Genomic DNA, 12,041 nt, shown 5'->3' with positions numbered 1-12,041 from the left:
CTTCTTAGGGACTTCACACTCCAATTATCTCATTTCTCAAGCTAATTAGAAAATAGAACCCCAATAGCCAAGTTTGCAACATGATATGTTACCAATTTAAAAATAAAAATAAGATACCCCAGTTTTGTAACCTTCACAACAAGAGAAACCAAGGCTGTGTTTGGTTTGAAAGAAAAGATGGGGAAAGGTAAGGAAACTTGTACAGTACAAAGAGATTTTTTTTTTCTTTTGCCCTTTCTACTCTTTTTTTTACATTAAATACAGCAACAGCTACACACCTTTTCTTTTCTCTTTTACTTACTCTCTATCGTAATTTTTATTTTATATAAATTATAGTATTCTGTAGTTGCCAATTTGATAATGAAAGAAAAAGTGGGTATCCATTTTATATAGCAATAATTCCAAGTGCAGGTCCCAACTAGCTTCAATCTGAAAATAAGAAGCCAAAATAAAGGATCTAGACAACTACAACTACATCAAATATATTCTCCAGTGAAATCTATTCAGTTTACAATATCACCACTCAAATGGCATGCTCCCCCAAAAAGCCTCATCACCTTGTGACTCCCTCTCTCTTTGTTAATGGTTTGAACAAAAGATCCTTTGATTGTTCTCCTCTGGTGTGGCCTTTGCTGTATGATAATTATGGTATTGCTGATATCTATCCCAGGTTTCAGTTTTGCAGGATGGCAAGCTAATGGGGCTGCACATCTCTTGGCTTCAAAAGGCGCTGTTGGTGATTGGTTCACCCCCCCCCCAGGCCCAAGTGGCTTGTTCCAGTTCTGAGTTCTGATCATGCTCGTGCTGAGGATAGGAGATCCTCCCACCCCCTTAATTTTCTCCATTATGTTGCTTTGTGTGTTTTCTTTTCTGGTTTGTTATCTTTGATGTAAGTCTTTTCTACCAAAAAAATGCCCTCACCCAAAATTTTATATCATCAAAGCAGTCGATACTCAATGCAATCAACTTACCCCTTGGCAACTCTACTGTAGTATCAACGACCAATATAAGAATCTAGAAACATCAACAATGATGACTCATGTTGCTTAAATTGATAATTCACCACATGCCAGGTTGGAATTAATTGGGTCAATCTTGGGCATATCATATGCCATATTATCAATTCAATTAGATAATCACAGCTACCAAATTCTTTCACTTGGCCAATGGTAGAAGTCATGTACTCATGTAGATAAGAAAGTACAAAAACAACCCAGTTACAGCTCCATATTACCCCACCCCGAGCAATCACACCACATGCAGACACTCCCTGGACTCAAAGGCATCATCTACGTAAATCCCAAATCAAATAAACAGATAAGGGGTGCTCTCAAGCGTGATTTTCTTATCAGTTCTATAAACGATTTCACACCTGGTTTGAAAAGACATTGGTTCTTGAAACAAAAACACAGTAAAAGAATGAACTTAGCTATGAAATGTATTTCTTGTTTCTATAACTGAAACCAAAAACGAGCCATTAAATTTCTGGTTTGAACCTCCAAAAACATGTTTTCTTCTGGTGGTTTGATATCATGTTTACAATGTTCAAATAGAATTTCTGATAAAGTGGGTGTTAGTTCACTTTCCTTGTCCATTTAAATGCGGGATGCGGGGGGTATTATCCGTAGAAACTTTAAAGAAGCACCTGTAAGAGGGACATTTTGGTTTGTGTGCCAGGCGTCAAATAAAGAAACAACACTGATTCAAATAAATTAAATAAGAAAAAAAATGCATCAGAAACTAAGACTGGATTGCATACATTTGCGCAGACGAGCGGCGGGAAATCCACAAGCAGCGCAACAGCTCTTCTGGAGGTGATAGCTGCGTCGACCACAACGCTGACACAGCGTATGAGTCTTGTTCCTTCTCTTCCCAAAACTTGCCGTGCCTTTGCCCTGTTTCAATTACTAAACAATTAATTGAAAAATAAAACAGAGTTAACAAGATCTATGATTAAAAGACGACGAACTAAGTCTAGAGTTGGGGTTTCTGGAAGAGAGGGTTGGAAACGGACTTGCCATAGTCTTTTTTGCAGTTGTGTTCTCTATAGGTCGCCCCTTGGCGGTAAAGGTTGTCTGAGCGACGATGTCTTCGAACTCAACTCCCTCGCCGAAACCCTAGCAACTGCCCTCGCCTTTTATCCCCTATGCGGTGAAATGATTCGGTGTATTGGTAATACCATATTTAGAGGAAGAGTTAGCATTTCTTGTTCATCTTAACCGTTCAAACAGCATCGTTTTCTTTTCACACTGTGTTAATACCAATTCAATATGTAACAGACAAGTCGCACCACCAAACCGATGAATTATCCATTATCTGATCTTAATTAAGGAGGCGTTTGGTAAATGGTAAATCATGGTAAAAATATATATGAACGGGGGTACAAAAGTAATTTGATATTTAAAGAACGGTAATAATGGATTTGATACACGGGGGCTTACTCCAGCTGCAATCAGAAGTGATGTGTTTAGATGAGCTTGGTTCTCCTTATTACACCCCCGAATTAAGTTCATTGATATGCGAATTTGCAACATAAATGAGGATGAATCAACCGGCTAGTTGGTAATTACTCTAGCCGTTTGTAGGTTTGTAGGAGAAACATGGAAGAAATGAGACCGGATTTGTTCCTCACACCTTGCGATTCACACGCACATCCTATCGTGCATTGAGAACATTTCCCATACTTATTAGTTATTATTTACGGGAGATGTTCTCAATGGTGGATGTGCCTGTGAGGCGGGCTTGCGTTCTATATACCCGTGGGTGTACTGGGCGATTGCACCCGTGAATGGCGTCTCGACACGTCGACTGGGGTAACATTAACGTTTAAATGCATGTTAATGCAATCTGTTTTGATTCTCGAAAAAATGAATCGATTCGCATAAACACGAACCAATCGAGTGTTCAATCAAAACCCCCTTTTTTCCCAGTTCCTTCGACTATGTGCATAGTTCCTTCACCCCTTTCTCTCCACCAGATCCTACCCCATACAAAAACCCTTGTCCATCGGCGACAAAAGAGCGTCGGTGGCAAACCAATGGCGATAGATCTTTGGCGGCGAACTGACAGTGACATATCATCCTTCGCTTCTTCTTCGGCTCTTTCTTATTCTTCTTCTTCGTCTTCTCCAGTGTAGCTCCTATCTAAATGACAAGCAGGTAAAACCGAATTTCTTTAGAATCCTTATTATCTCATAAGTAAAATTTGCTCTAGAGTTTTTAAAAATAAATAAAATATAACCTCCACCTTGTTTTTAATTTAATCCCTCACTCGTTCGGAGATTCGTCTCGTGGGCGTGGATCTATATTTCTGTTTTTCTCTCTTAGTATTTCAGAAAAAAAAAAGAACCACACACATACAGAGTCATACATGCAGACGAACACAAAAACTGGAACATAACAGATTGATAACTTTCCGTTGTGTCAATATATCCACTTATTTTGTGTTACTTTCATGCATTAAGTTGTGTCAATATTACCAAGGAACCAGGCAAACAATTAGCATCTTTGAGGTCAACATTTCTGAGTTGCATGGTGAAGGATTTATAAGAATTTCCTCATTCAGATGAATGATTGTAGTCCTTACAATTCTCTCACTTTTTGAGTTTAGGTCCCTTGTACAGTGGCTAACTTTTTGAATGATCTTTAGTGTTAATTAAGCTTCGTTTGTTTGCAATGCAAATTTTCACTGGCATTGGAGTAAATGCATGAGAGTGCAAATATAGGTGTTGAATGCAAATTTTCGTTTATTTTTGCTTTAGGTTTGGCTTTGTCATGTTTGTTTCTGAGAAGTAAAATGATGTTATCCCCATTTTGTATGAAAGAGAACAGAGGCAAGAGGAGGGTTATTTCTTTTGAGAGTGTGGTTCTGGTTTAAGGTGGTTGGAGGGTGCATGTTTTTCATCAATTTTCGGGATGCAAAATGTGCATAGTTTGAAGACAAGGGATTGCATCAACTATGGTCAACTCTATCGTTAGCAGTTGTTGCTGCATAATTTGGTGCCTCAAGTTTTTGTTTTCTTTTGGATACTCAAATGGTATCCAAAAGACTTAATTAATGAAAAGAGAATATTCAAAGGACTAACTATTATCATTTTTTTGGTGATGTAATATGCTTTGATACCACCTTCAAAACCAATCGGGATCATCGACCATTTGCACCATTTGTTTGTATTAACCATCATAGGAAAACAGTAATATTTGGTGTTGCATTAATATACGATGAGACAATTGAATCATTTAAGTGGGTTTTTTAAGCATTCTTGAATGCAATGGGTGGCAAAATACCAATAACAGTTTTCCCAGAGGTTAATCATTCAACATGTTTTTCCAGAGGTTAATTATCGCCTTTGTATTTGGCACATTTATCAGAATGAAGTTAAACACTTGTCCAATGCATTTTGTGTTTCCAAGACATTCGAGAAAGATATCAGCAATTTAATATATGACTACGAAGAAGATGATGAATTTCTAAAGGCATGGGAAGAAATGCTTTATCAATATGGTTTGAAAGAAAATACATGGTTGAAAAGATTATTTGAGCTAAAATAAAAGTGGGCATTGGTTTATGGGAGATCCTACTTTACTGGTAACATGAAGAGCACTCAAATGAGTGAAATAATGAATAGTTTATTGAGGGGTTATTTGAAATCATCACTAAATATATCTTGATTCATAGAACACTTTGAAAGGGTTGTGAGAGATAGACGCCAAAAGGAATTAGAGATGGATTTTAAGATGATTCAGAGCAAACCCCATTTGAGCATACGGTTACCAATTCTTGAACAATCTGTTATGGTTAATACCCCCACAATTTTCAAAGAATTTGAGAAGGGGTACCACAACTCTATGGTTTGCTTTATAAACAACAATCTGTTATGGTTTGCATGATGTATTATTTTCACCATTGGATTTATTAGTTTCATGTAGTTGTAGAAATTTTGAGTTTACGGGGCTGCTTTGTTCTCATGCATTGAGGATGCTTTATAAAAATAGGGTAATGCATATTCCATCTCAGTACATATTAAAACAATGGACAAGAGAGGCAAAAGATGAGATTGCAATAGACTATCATGGTTGTGCAATTAATCTTGATCCTAACCATGGACATACTATGAAGGCAACTAAACTGGTGAGGGTTTCACGAGACATATCTAACCGAGCGGCAGAAAATGAAAAAGCTTATCAGTTTGCATTGAAGGTGTTCGAAAAGATTCGTAATGGAGTTGATAAAATAATAAAAGCAGATGTTTCAGCTAATGCACAGACTGCTCATTCTCTTAATGTCGAAGATGACTTGGATGCATATCTACAATATGGCAGTCAACAAGGATCTTGTCAACTAGGTGACGTTGTTAATTCACAAAAGGAAGGATACACTAACAGAATTCATATTGCAGTACCAGTTCATGATCTCACACGCAAGGTGTCGGGATTTGCAAAGAAGTCCAATAGTGGTACGACTAGTCGTGGTGGCATAATAAAGTAGCCGTTTGAGGAAAAAAAAGAAAGGTAAAAAAGAATCCCGACTCCAACCACAAAATCCAGCTACTTCGACAGTTGAAATCCAACCTTTGGTACATCTTACTTCGGTATTATCCTAACTCATTTGTGCATTTTGTAGCTATTTTTACTAATATATATTTTTTGGTTATAGTTTATTTATTTATGTATATGTCATTTCTCATATGATAGGAATCACATGGTGTTGGTCCAAGCATGCTTCAGTTAGATAGAACATGTCAACCATATGACACCATTAGATTGGCAGATACCGTAGATCTTAATCAGTTTGCATCCCAAAACCCTATCAACATGATGGACTTCCTACATGCTTAAGGCACATTTCAACAACAAACAAGCCAGGTATGTATGAAGTTAAATATAAAAGTTGTGAAGATAAAATAAGTTTTTTTTAAATGATTCAACATTTTTCTTATTTGTTGTAGGAAAATGTTATAGATTCACAAAACAAGTGTTTTGGAGGATACCAACCAACGTCTCAAGATAGGCAATAAGACCATTCTGGAGAATTTGTGAAAGGTTATTATAATTTGTGAGAATTTGTGTCTTAGTCTTGCAACAAAGTCTAAAATGGATTTAGTTCATTTTCTTCTTTGAAATATTCAGTCAAGTGACAATTATTGTTTGGAATGTTTGTTCAAACAAGGCTTTCTTGGGAGCGTGAGTAGCTATTGTGTTCATCATTGCAAGTGTCTTGTTCTTGTAGTGAAGAAACAAGAAGTGAATGTTGGTTGTCAATGTCTTGACAAGTTGACATATTAAGTCAATTTGAAAGTTTGAATAGTTTTAGATCTATTGATACTATTGTGCCTAGAGATTTTACTAAAATCAAGCCAATATTGAAAAGGTGGAGATATGAGGACCAATCTTCATGGTTTATTGATTTCTAAGAAAAAATCAAACTGTTATAGATGAATGCATGGTCACATAATGGCATTCTTACAAGCCTATTAGGGGCTTTAAAAACAAGCTAGCATGGCAAGTTGCTAACTTGCTATTGATCTGGTGTAGAAAACACTGAAACAAGAACTTATTGGTTCGGAACCATGAACCATCTGGTTCGATCAAGCAGAAAACACTGTATTTGTATCACTATTACAAAAGCAAGAGCTTCCACTAATAAATACTAGTGGAAAATACATGCAACCTATACTATGACAAATTAAACATGGAGACTTTAAGTTCTTTGTATAAAGTTTTGTTTGATTAGTTATTTTTCTACGTCATTATAAAATAAAGCTTTGAAAATTGGAAATCATGAACAGTAAGACCACTAGAAGAACTGTAGGGAAGCAAGCACACATTCATTCCAAAGTCCAAACAAGAACAATAACAACAATTCCTTGTTATGTGGCTGCAAGTTTCAAAGCTAGAAATTAAGGCTCATGTGACAGCTTAGATAAACTATTTGAAAAGGAGATTCCTGGTTGGACAAATACATGATCGATGTCTATATCCACAACACTTTTATCCTAACTTTGAATTACAATGTCTACCAAAAAAGAAAAACAAAAAGTTTTATTGCCATTTTATGAAATGTCCTGTAAAAATTGTAACTTGGACCAACTCCGACTTAATTACATTTTGTAGAAGAGCTGTTCAATCCTAATTAATCTTAGGAACTTAGAGTAAATTGAATTCAACTCCACTTCTCATGAAGTAGAATTCAGTGAATTAGGATTTGGCACATAATCTGTAATTGCTAGCACAAAAAAAAGGTTTTTTAATCGGGTGAATTTGGGAATTTGCTTCCTTATTTTTACTATATGTAGGGATTGTGTAGCTGATTTCTGCTATCCACCAGGTAAAGGACCCTCCTATTTTCTATTTAGCTATGCATTCAAGTTTCAAATGACACCAGCTTTGTATTTCCCAAATGATATTAGCCCTTCATTTTTTTATTATTTTTTTCTAAAGCTGACCAAATCAATAAATTTTCACAAACTTTGCCCAAGTAACAAACTCGGGCCTGTATCAGTATGTGTGAAAAAGGCTTTTGGGTCAAGCTTTGTGTTAGTCTTTTAAATCATGGGCCATACAATGATTAGTTTAGGCTATTTGTCAAACATGCTCATGTGGCTAGCAATGTATTGTGGGCTTGTGGCCAGCTGATCTGTACTCATTTTTAGTTCCCTGTCGTGTAAAACAACATTAGTATGACCAAAGTATAAACAACTAAATATTTTGCTGGTGTCTATCCACATTAGTGCTCAAAATCAAAAACTAAAAATTGTTTCACATATGCCATTAATGGTTCATGAGTAAGGGTTGTAGGTAATGTTGGGATTAATTCCTTTGCATATACACTAAAATAAACCCAATCATAAAAACAATAATTAAAAAATGTGTCATCTTCATCCCATCAGTATGTATTTGGTGGGAAGATATCAATGATTCCAGAGTATCTTCAGGCAACCATCCATATTAGCCGTTGATTTGTCAAAGCTCATCAATTCGGCTTTCTAGATCTTGATTATGCATGTTTGAAATGCCATCATAATCAAGCCCTTCAGGAACTGCCCACGCAAAATAATCACTTTGCTTACCATCTGATTTGTTTGCCTAGATAGACACAACATACTAGTCATAAAATCCTTCAATTGTCATTATTAACATACATAGAATATGAAAATGTGTTATTTCACTTGCAACTTTTACAAGAAATGTGTAAAACAACTTGTCCCGATTTTGAGGTGTTTTTGATACTCGAATTATGCAACTCCTTCCATAATCACAAAACATTGGACTATATTTCAAGTCTTTATACGATGGATGATCACACGTGGACTGAAAACTCGTACCTTCTTGCTGGCAGAAAAAAAAATGGGGAATTTGCATAAAGTTGTAAGAATTTTCCTATCAAATAGAGACATAAAGACATAAAAATAAATCCTATGACTAAATTCTCTTATTTATATACATTTTTTATTTAAAGAAAATCATACAGATAGAGACATATAGAAAAGTGGAACAGGTGGCTGAAGAAGCTGACTACTTTAGAGAATTGTATGCATATGGTTTAATTTTCCTTATTATATTCAACTATTTCAGAGAGTTGTATGTTCTCTTTTCCTTATTATATTCAACTACTACAACCCCTGCATGCATATGGCTTTATTTTTTTACTTCAAAATCTAATCCACTTTCTTTCAGAATGGAGAATATGTTCATGCTTTGAGTATTTTTGATGATGAGACACAAGCAATATAGTCAGCTCGTAATTCGTCCAAGATGCTTGAAAAATCTTATTCTACAGGGGTTGCTGGATCTAGTTTTCTCAAAGTCATAAGAGATTGATATAAGAAAAGAACATTGTGCACACAATTGAATTACTTACCGACATTGTTCTCCTCTAGCCAATAAATAGCAAGCATAAAAATCAATCTCTCAGGTTTTCTGTTTATATTCCCTCTGCTTCTCTTTACCTTTGTCATTTTCTCTTATCGACAGTGAGATTTTAGATTTGTGAATAAACTTCGGTTGGAAAACAATGATGAAACTAATCTTCCCTGAAAATGTAAGTCGAAAAGAAAAGGAAGAAAGAAGAAGGTTTTGGTGAAGTGGGGCCGAGCAGATTCTATTGTTAGAACATGAAACGCTTTACTGTTCTTCTCTCTTGAAAATAACACAAAATAAGTGGATATATTGACACAATGGAAAGTTATCAATTTGTTATGTTCTAGTTTATGTGTTCGTCTGCATGTATTACTCTGTATGTGTGTGGTTCTTTTTTTCTGAAATATTAAGAGAGAAAAATAGAAAGATAGATCCATGTCCACGAGACGAATCTCCGGACGAGTGAGGGATCAAATTAAAAACAAGGCGAAGGTTATATTTTATTTATTTTAAAAACTCTGGAGCAGACTTTACTTATAAGATAATAAGGATTCTAAAGACATTCGGTTTTGCCTGCTCGTTGTTTAGATAGGAGCTACACTGGAGAAAACAAAGAAGAAGAAGAAGCGAAGAATGATATGTCATCGTTGGAGCTCTGTTGCTGTCGGTTCGCCACCAGAGCTCTATCGTTGTCGGTTCGCCGTTGGCGCTCTATCGCCGCTGATGGACAGGGGTTTTGTATGGGGCAGGGTTCGGTGGAGAGAAAGGGAAAGGGGTGAAGGAACTATGCACATAGTTAAAAGGAATTGGAGAAAAAAGGGGGGATTTGATTGAACACTCGACCAGTTCATGTTTATGCGAACCGGTTCATTTCCCCGAGAATCAAAGCAGACCGTGTTGACGTGCGTTTGAACGTTAACATTACCCCAGTCGACGTGTCACGACGCTATTCGCGGGTGCACTCGTCCAGTGCACCCACAGGTGTACAGAATGCGAGCCCCTGTGAGGTGCCCATTTGTAATGAGCATATCCCAATAGGATTTGGTCCTCACAATACTGTGTTCACACCGTTTGCACATTCCCTTGCATCGGGAATATCTTTCCGTGAAAAAAAAGAAATGAAAAACATACAAGTAGAAATATATTTTCTATGCATAGCTCTAAAAGACTGGAAATGGTGTGAGCACGGTTTTGTCATGGTTTTTAAAACCGACCTAGAGACCGAACCGGTTAGGGGTCTGGTTACCGGGTCGAACGATCCAACTATTTGAACTGAACAAAAAATAAACAAAATAAAAAATGGTCAAAACTGTTCGAATGATTAACTGCCCGATTCAGCAGTTTGCTAACCAAAATCAACTATTTTTGGTGAAAATCCAGTTTTGGGGAAAAACGGGACCAGTCACCTGATTGGATCTAGCTTTTTTCGGTCCAACCGTCTGGTTCAGTCCGGTTTTGAAAACCATGTTGTAAAGATTGAATCTCAAGGTTTTTAAAAATTGACCAGACAGGGAACTGTTATGGGTCCGATTCCTAGGTCAAATGGTTTGACTGTCTGGTCCAAATGGATGGCCCGCATTGACAATAAAAAATATAAATTTTAAAAGAACCCAAAAAACTGCCAACAACCATTCCCAGGTCGAATGGTTTGACCACTCAGGTCAATGATTCACTGACCAAATCAATAGTTTTTTGCCAAATAGTGGTTTTGGGGTAAAACGGGTTCCCGATTTTTTTGGTCCAATCCGGTTTTGAAAACATTATTGAATCTGTTCTCGACTTGGAATAGGTTAAGGGGTGGTATACCCCACCATTGTGTAGCCCAAAGAGACGAAAGAAGAATAAGAAGAACTTGGATTGGGCTAGGTTGAGCTTTCATGTTAAAGGCCCAACCCTAAGGAATGTAAAAGCTAATCAAGGCCAACCCAAGTTGCACACTAAGCAAAAGTGGATGTTGTATTCCCCATATTTTTCATCTAGTGGGGGTAGTCTATTCTAGTCCATATCAAGTAGGCATAGCATTGTAAGCATGTTCAAAGAGTATTTTGAAAATTTTTTGACACCTGTCCCTTAAAAATACCCCCAGCCAAGATCAAATCAGCCCCCCACAAACGTCCCACATCACATCCCCGCCATGTATTGAGAACATCTCCTGATAATGACATCATCATTTCTAATATTATCATTGGGAGATGTTCCCAATACACGACCGGGATGTACTGTGGGATATTGTGGGGGCAATCTTGTAAGGGGCTGATTTTAACTCCCCCCAGCCTACCCTTAAAAAAGATAAAAGGCAGAGCATACTTTCTTTGTTGTGCCTACTAGATCCGGTTCCAATCCATCCCTATAATCCCTCCAACCCTAGTGATAGTTTGGAAGGGGGGCAATCACCCCTAATCCTATTGTCAAAGCATTTGATCTCAAGTTTTTGTTACAACTAGCAAGAGAAGTAGAAAATTTACCAATCGAGTCACTATCAATTGATTGTATTTTATTTAGAATTATTTAATTAAACTTATTTATTATAAATCAATCTCATAAAGTTCAACTCACAACAAAGTCAATAATAGAATCTAAAAATGATCCAAAGTGATAATTGGAATCCATCATACGGATATAAAATAATTAAAAAACCATTGTATTTTTTTTACTTTATTTAAATTAGTATATTTTATTTTTCTTTTAATAATTTATTAAATTTTAAATAAAACAAGTCAAATCATATCAGATCCGAACATCCAACTTACCGATAGTATTCGAATTCGAATAGAGTCTTATCAGATCCGATTGGATCCAAATCCGATCCAATTCGTTTGCATCCATATTGTAGCATGGTATATATAGGTTGCCTTTTACTAAAAATCTTTCATTCTTATGTTGTATATTCTTTTTTTTGCTCGATAACACCTTATGATGTAGTTGATTGCTTGAATTCCATTTTCATCCAAAATGTTGTAATTTTTTTCTTTGACCTAATTCCCTTATCTTCCAATAGCTCTCCAACCATCAAATATTTATGTTTGTCCCTTACAACTTCCTTCTCCATTAAGATTGCTCCATGTATGGAACAAACCCAAGGATATTGAAATGGAAGATAGGAAAAGACACTTTCCATGTATGGAAGACTTCAATTTGGTTGCCATGGATTGAGATATGTTGACCTTGGCAACCCACTTGCTC

The 12,041-nt window shown here is 36.4% G+C and overlaps 1 pseudogene across 1 annotated transcript; it reads left to right on the top strand.

Annotated features, from left to right (window-relative positions):
• The first annotated feature begins 3,037 nt into the window (after positions 1-3,037).
• Positions 3,038-5,857, top strand: LOC148804031 (protein FAR1-RELATED SEQUENCE 5-like; annotated as a pseudogene). The gene is made up of 3 exons (XR_016082951.1): positions 3,038-3,132; positions 4,078-5,590; positions 5,694-5,857. The product of XR_016082951.1 is annotated as a protein FAR1-RELATED SEQUENCE 5-like (transcript).
• The last annotated feature ends 6,184 nt before the right edge of the window (positions 5,858-12,041 follow it).

This window comes from Nelumbo nucifera, chromosome 1 (genome assembly GCF_055504915.1).
Source record: "Nelumbo nucifera cultivar China Antique chromosome 1, China Antique-T2T, whole genome shotgun sequence".
Taxonomy (NCBI): Eukaryota; Viridiplantae; Streptophyta; class Magnoliopsida; order Proteales; family Nelumbonaceae; genus Nelumbo; species Nelumbo nucifera.
Note: the sequence above shows the minus strand (reverse complement) of the source record. Positions and strands in the feature narration are given on the sequence as shown.